The sequence below is a fragment of the Rhea americana genome, unplaced genomic scaffold (genome assembly GCF_003343005.1).
Source record: "Rhea americana isolate MKP2758 unplaced genomic scaffold, rheAme1 scaffold_11, whole genome shotgun sequence".
Classification (NCBI taxonomy): domain Eukaryota; kingdom Metazoa; phylum Chordata; class Aves; order Rheiformes; family Rheidae; genus Rhea; species Rhea americana.
The window spans coordinates 7,599,956-7,606,002 of NW_028185150.1; the positions used below are offsets into that span (position 1 = coordinate 7,599,956).

Consider the following 6,047-nt stretch of genomic DNA (forward strand, 5'->3'; position numbering starts at 1 on the left):
GCAGGGGCGGCGGGGGTCTCCGTGGCGAGGCGCGGGGGGCGGCCGGGGCGGCACTTCCGAAGGGGGAAGCGCCGCACCCGCCCCGGGGCTTGGTGTGTGTTAACTGCCCTCTGCTCCGGCGTGGCCCTTTCAGCTGGAAGTGAGGGGTTTGAYCCAGGGAGGCGGGTAAGCCGCGGGCTCTCTTCGGGTCAGGTGGAGTTTAAACTCTGGTTTTAGTCTCTGGTTTTGAAAAATAATGAGTCCTTCGATAATACAGCACCTGTTTGTGATCTGTAAACAAACTCATGGCTTACCGTTCGTTCCGAAGCTCTGCTTTTTTTCCTCACTTTTTGTGCGTATCTTTCAGTCTGGAAGAGAGGAAAGACCTCTTTTGAAAATTTTGGTGCCAAATTGAGCCAGCCTCTACGGAACAGTTGTCCTCCATTGCAGACATGATACTGGATTCTTTACCTATCCCTAGGGTTGTTAGCTGTTGTTTAGCTGTGGTAGGCAAGGCAGTAAACCCACTGGATTCCTACCCAGTGAAGAGCCAGAGGTACTTTCTGAAAGAATTTCCCAGACAGGTTTTATGTATAGTTGCSTATTTCCCCATATTAGTTGTGGGGCTGTATTTTTAAACAGTTTGCCTCCCTAAGTACAATACTGTATGCAAAAATTTCCACTTTAAAATAAACCTTCATTAATGCTAGGAGAAGAGGTTTTTCTTCTGTTTTCAGTGTAATTAATGGTAAGAGGTTTTTTTCCTGTCTTCTGTGTGTCCTGCCCGTATGTTTTAAATTTTTCACAAGGACAGATATTTTTGATGATAACTTTTACATGTCTTAAGTCAGCATTATTTGCTGTTTTGTGGCTTATTGCAAAACTTGGTAGAGTAATAAGCATCCTTAAGGAAAGTGTTAACTTCCTACTGTTGTTCAGTAAAGTTATGAGCAATTTCAATAATTCAGCAATTCACCAAAAAAGAAATATCACTTGAGTTATATTTGCAGCATATATAGCTGCATACCTTTGTAATTAGAGTTAGGAAATTAACTCCTTAAAATTAAACAACTTCATCTATAGAAATTGAACCTGTAATTGAGTTTGCTCTATGTAGCCTACATATGGTGAGCATTCTGTTTTGAAAGATATTTAGCTCAATGGGAATATTTAGTACTCAGTGACTCATTTTATGTATTAATATTGAATGTTTGCTCCTGTCCTTTGCACTGTTTGGTGTTGCTCATTTTTCACATTGAATGTTTGTGGGAGATGAAAATAAACTGAAATGCTGCTGCTCTAAAGACTTGGAATGCCCCGCAGATTAATCCAATATGTAATCTGAACCTGAAATTAGGAGTGTATTCTTGCAGTTAGGCAGTTTTAGATTGTTTTTGGTGCATACAAAGCACTTCACATGATGTCTAAGTGTCTAGCTTTCACAATCCAACCAGCAACTTTTTATTAAATTATAAGGTATTATAAGGAATTCAGGTAAACATGAGGACAATGTGTAAGGATAGCTGTGTGCTAACAGGATCTGAAACTCCATTGCTGGAGATTTTTTTTTTTTTAAAGAGGTTGTTAGCCACCTGCCCTATACAGTTCAATAAAGGTGATCTTGCCTAGGTAGGAATATGCACTAGATAATCTTTCATTGTTCTTTCACACGTTGTTTATTGTTTGTTGCTAATACTGTGCAGTACAAAAATCTCAGTTTACAAGAATACTTATGTAGCTACCTGTATTTTGGCTTTCTTCCTGTTTCTGTTTAACCAGTCCTGGTTTTGGGGCACTGCATTACTTCACTGCTTTTTGTCCCAAACACAACTAAATAGGAACTTTGCTTCTTTAAACTTTCCTGAAGTTTTTCTTAGTGAGCAAATAGATACATTGGTGGTAGTCTCTAGGCACACAACAATCCTATTATAAAATGTCTTCACCCTTTATCCTTGTTTTAATTGTCACAGATCTTAATAATGCAGATTTTGATTGTAAACACAAGTAGCCTAGTACTGCAAACTGTCATCTACAAGAAGTTTGTGTTGTAATAAATAGAAAAAATATTTTTTTTGGAACTGATTTTTTTTTTTAAAAAGCACCATGTTATTCCAGTGCTGAGAGGCTTTAGTGTCAATACTTACTGGGATTTTTTGGACATTACGATTTTTATTATTTTATTACAAAACCAGCAGATAGATCATGAATTTGTTCAAGAGCCATACCGCAAGTTGGTTTTACCAGTTTAGTAGTTAAAATGCTTTTTTTCCCCAAAAACCATGTTCAAACTCACTCGTTAAAGTAAAATGTTTAAAAATTCTGATCACATATTAGAAACAATAGAAACCAATAKATAGTGGAAATAATTGATTTTAGGAATGTGATACTACTCATTGTTTTTATGTGGTAGGAAAAACTGCGTAGTCAAGATTTAAGAAATGACTTGAATTTCTTTGCTGACTTCCTATGTGCATCACATTCATAGGAACATGCATGGATTGACAACCAGTTCTAGAAACTTTGTTTCTTATTTTAATAATGACATAAGCAGAGAGTGTATTTTTTAACAGAGAAGGGGGGAAAAAAATCTGTGGTTCAGTAAGCTAGAAGATAAATCCATGTTCCTCCAAAATTTTTCCTATACAGCTTATCTTGTCTTAAGCTTTCCCCTTCTTGTTCCAAAAACAAATGTTGGTTATTCTTTTCTGTATTCATATACAAAATGTGGATAAAGAAAAGAAGAAATATCACATGGTAGAAACCCTCGTTAGTGCTTTTTGCAAATACTGTTCTTTAAGTAGATGCAAAATAGTTACATATGTTTTTCAACATACAGTCTTCTAAATGTGTATGAAATTCATATAACATTGTGAGAGGAAAAGGTAGTGAACAATTTTTACATATGCAAAGTATTTAAAAAATTGCAGAAGTTTTTCAGCCTTGTTCCATCCAAATACTCCAAGTGGAACAAATTGATGGAGTTTTTAGTGTTTCCCAGAGTTGATACAGTAGTCCTTTGTAAAGTTGTTTGAAATGGTAGAAGTAAACTATAGTTGAGATTTTTTATGGTGTTTTCCTTAAAAATAGTTCATATTTTTCCTTACAAAATTATAACATCTGTCCATAAAGAACAGTAGAACAACTCTTCCTTGGCTCAGCTTCTTTTGTAATAGCTTTTTTTATTGTTTTCTTTTACTGGTGTCATATACATTAATATTTTGTTCCTGTTTTTGTCTCTTTTTAAAGCAAGAAGAAGAATTTTGTCAATATAATTCATTTCTGTATTGGAGAGCACCGTTGCCTACTCTTGATTTATCTGACCTTCAGGATCTAGATGGAGAGACTGCACCGGAAACTAAAACTCCTTCAAGGACTGATACCATGGAGACTGAAATGGAGACCTGATCAGTTATTTTATAGCTGTACATCTATTTGCATGGAAGCAATTTTTTCTATCTGGGAGAACAATTAGCATGCTTCTGACTTTTTGAAGAAAAAGTGTTAATATCAGTCTGCAAAAGTAAGACTGAGTTGTCTAAGCTGGTGAAAGAATCACTCTTAAAAACTTACCAGTAAGCTGGCTGGAGAGGTAATTAATCTGTCCAGTGAGGAAGATGCTATGCTTGTCTAGCCAGAATGCTTGAAAACATGGAAGCAAACGAAAAGAAAATGACGGAAAATTGTAACTGGATGTTATTTTTAAGAAACAGCTTGATATGTAACATACAGGAAAGAAATGGAAAATCATTCCGCCTGTCGTGAACAAAAAGTTGTAATACATGGAAGTGAAATCTTTATCTTGTGGATTTATTTTAAAACATATTCCCCAGAACTGCAGAATTTCCTAGTGCATTTTTTCCCTTTAATAGCTAAACCAAAAAATAAAGAGCCCACCAAAACCAAACTGAACATTCCCTTTTCTGTGCAAACCAAAACCAGCTGTGGTTGGGAGGGGGAAGAAAAGGGGATTCTTTTCTTCTGAAAGCTGTTAGTGTTCTCAGAGTTTCTTCACWGTCTCCTAGTGATCGCCCAAAGCAATGAGCAGCTAGCTTTTGGAGTTTTGGTCCATTCCYAAGTTAATGCTATTCTTACTCTTCGTTACATTAGCCTTGAACCAACTAGTAATGCAGTGATAGGCATGTGCAAAGCTGTCAAGAAAAGTTAGTGCAGTGTAAAATTATCATGTACGCTTTTTCAAACTTAACTGACTGAGGTCCAGTTTTTGCAGACTACAGATCTTGCAGTTTCTTTTTTTCCCCCACAAGTTCATTGAATTATTGGATCTTTATTGTGAATGATGACGTTAATCCTTATCTTTTTTTTAATTTATAATAAAATACTTATCTCCGATAATAGACTGAAATTTAAAGTTATATTGACAGACTGTCAGACCTTGAAAATGTGATTTGTATTTAAGTAGAGTGAGTACATCTGGGATTTTTGTTGGGATCATCTCCGAATAAGGCAACTTGTGAATTTTTAATAATGTATTTGTTAACAATAAAGTTTTGCCTTTCTGTGTTAGWACTTTTGGGGACTATTGCTACTTGAATTTCCTGACTTTGTTTCTTAAGACTGTTGCTTCTGTAGCTCTGTCATGTTATTAGGTCTTGTGCTTAAAACATCACTTTCTCAACCCTACTGGTAAGCTTTTGGAAACTTGTTCCCAGGAGCCAATATTTCCCAATATTAGCTAGTATCTATGCAGATACATTTTTATAATTAAGATCTACTTGGTGCTTTTATACAGAAAGTCCAAATGGTAGGCTGCACTTTAGTGTCAAAAGTCTTTTGCTTCTTTATATGTTCACCAGACACAAAGGAAATTCATAAATGTCTTCCTTATATGCTCTTCTATAACAAAATAAATTATCCCTTTAAAAATTTAAAGGTATTACCATTGTTTCAGAGCACTTCGTGTGCAATTATGCTCTAGGCAAACACCTTCCTCGTGGTTTGTTCCAGTCCCGGAGGCTGGGTTATGGGATGGAATGTTACGGCTGTTTTCAGAGCATTTGCTGAGCTGATTCGTTTTTTCCATTCATCTGATTGCAAGTAGGAGCAAACTTAAAAGCTTTGGAAAAAATTTTGAAATGTGTCTGAGAGGTTGGGTAGTATAAAAGGCTGGGCAATGTAAGGGGATGTTGACAGAGTACATAAACTTTGCATTAGAACTGTCACAAAGCATGATCTAGAAATGTTTTTGCTGTCAGGTTGGTATCTCCAGACACTGTCRCTCTGTGCTACCAGGCGTTGGTCTTGACCTCTGGCTTCATTTTTCAAAGAGAGAAATCTCAAATGATGTACATAAATTATAAGTAAACTAAAGATGTCTTAATCTGCATGCATGTGCTTTTTTTGGCTCTGAATAAACTCTCCCTCTGGCTATATCCAATAGGAGGAGAAAGTGTTCTTTTAAAATAATAAAATATCACAGGGAAATTCTAAGACAGCTTGTGAGTAGAAGTCTACCAACTTCTTGGTAGTGCTTTTTTTAAGCTGACAATCTTCCTTTGAACATTCAGAAACATGTCATTTGTATTCTGTCTAGGTAATTGACAGTTTGCTTTTTCATAAATTTTTCCTTTCTAARAAGAACTATAAAAGTGAAGAATAAAGAAATAGGCCACGTCACTCAATTGAAAAACTTTGATTCCTTGGTGATGGAGAAGAAGGTAATTAAACATAATAAAAGAGAACTATTACTGATGCATCATTTTATTCTGATTGGTTTTTGGGGATGGATTTAGAGTCCATTTCAGTTCATTCAGTGTCAAAAGACTTACTTAGGAGGTTGAGTCAGTCTGGATATTGCTCTTGCTTAGAGACCTTAGAATGGAATGTCCTTCACTGCACTGAGGCTTGCAAATTCACCTGCATTTGGTTTGGTATGCATTTATGAAATCATTGTCTTGYGTACTTTGAAGGATGGTGTAGGGCTTGTTGTCCTTGATATCTATTTTTATTTTGCCATTGTGAAAAAACATGATAAATTAGTCAAATGGCAAGTACATATGACTGATGTTTACAAAGTCTGTGTTTAAAAAAAAAAAAAAAAAAAAAAAAAA

General features: G+C 35.8%; 1 long non-coding RNA gene across 1 annotated transcript; it reads left to right on the plus strand.

Moving 5' to 3' along the window:
* The first annotated feature begins 46 nt into the window (after nt 1–46).
* Nucleotides 47–4,506, plus strand: LOC146601078 (uncharacterized). Its single transcript, XR_014896892.1, has 2 exons — nt 47–535; nt 3,226–4,506. It is a non-coding gene; the product is annotated as an uncharacterized LOC146601078 (long non-coding RNA).
* The last annotated feature ends 1,541 nt before the right edge of the window (nt 4,507–6,047 follow it).